Here is a 1,174-nt window from a genome sequence, read left to right on the forward strand (position 1 = left end):
ACTTCAAACACCTGGGCTCAAGTGATTCTCCTGCCTCAGCCTCATGAGTAGTTAGGACTACAGGCACATATCACCATGCCCAGTGTATTAGTCTGTTTTCACACTGCTGAAAGATGTACCTGATACCGGGTAATTTACAAAGTACAAGAGGTTAAATGGACTCACATTTCTGCATGGCTGGAGGGGTCTCACAATCATGGTGGAAGGCGAAAGGCACATCTTACATGGTGGCAGGCAAGAGAGAAGAATCGATGGTTTCCCCTTTTAAAACTATCAGCTCTTGGCCAGGTGCGGTGGCTCACGCCTGTATCCCAGCACTTTGGGAGGCCAAGGCAGGTGGATCACCTGAGGTCAGGAGTTTAAGACCAGCCTGGCCAAGATGGTGAAACCCTGTCTCTACTAAAAATACAAAAAAATAGTCAGGCATGGTGGTGGGCATCTGTAATCCCCAGCTACTTGGGAGGCTGAGGAAGAATTGCTTGAACCTGGGAGGCAGAGGTTTCAGTGAGCCAAGATTGTCTCAATGCACTCTAGCCTGGGCAACAGAGCAAGACTCTGCCTTAAAAAAAAAAAAAAATCAGATCTCATGAGACTTATTCACTACCATGAGAACAGTATGGGGGAAACCACTCCCATAATTCAATTATCTCCCACTGGGTCCCTCTCACAACACGTGGGAATTATGGGAGCTACAATTCAAGGTGAGATTTGGGAGCTACAATTCGAGATGAGCCAAACCACATCACCCAGCTAACTTCTTTTTTGTAGAGATGGGGCCTTGTCGTGTTGCCCAGGCTGGTATCGAACTCCTGGCCACAAGCAATCCTCTCATGTTGGCCTCCCAAAGTGCTGGGGTTACAGGCCTGAGCCACTGCACCCAACCTTTTATCTCTTTTATAGTTTTAATAATATAAAAGAGTTATTTCCTGTATAACAGTCAATTGTTACATTTTTTTGAGATGCCAGAGCTCTCATTTCACTGGTTGTTATGTCTATTTATTTTCCTGTAGGCTTTTTTTGTATCTGTGATTTTTTGGGAATTCTCTACTGCCTGTATCCGTCCTCCAGAAAGGTTTTGCGTCTGCTTCTGTCAGGCTTCCCAAGGATACTACCAGCTCAGGACCCCGTTTCTTTCTTTCTTTACAATAAACTTTCTTTTTTTTTTTTTTTTTTT

The sequence above is a fragment of the Cebus imitator genome, unplaced genomic scaffold (assembly GCF_001604975.1).
Source record: "Cebus imitator isolate Cc_AM_T3 unplaced genomic scaffold, Cebus_imitator-1.0 Scaffold24, whole genome shotgun sequence".
NCBI lineage: Eukaryota > Metazoa > Chordata > Mammalia > Primates > Cebidae > Cebus > Cebus imitator.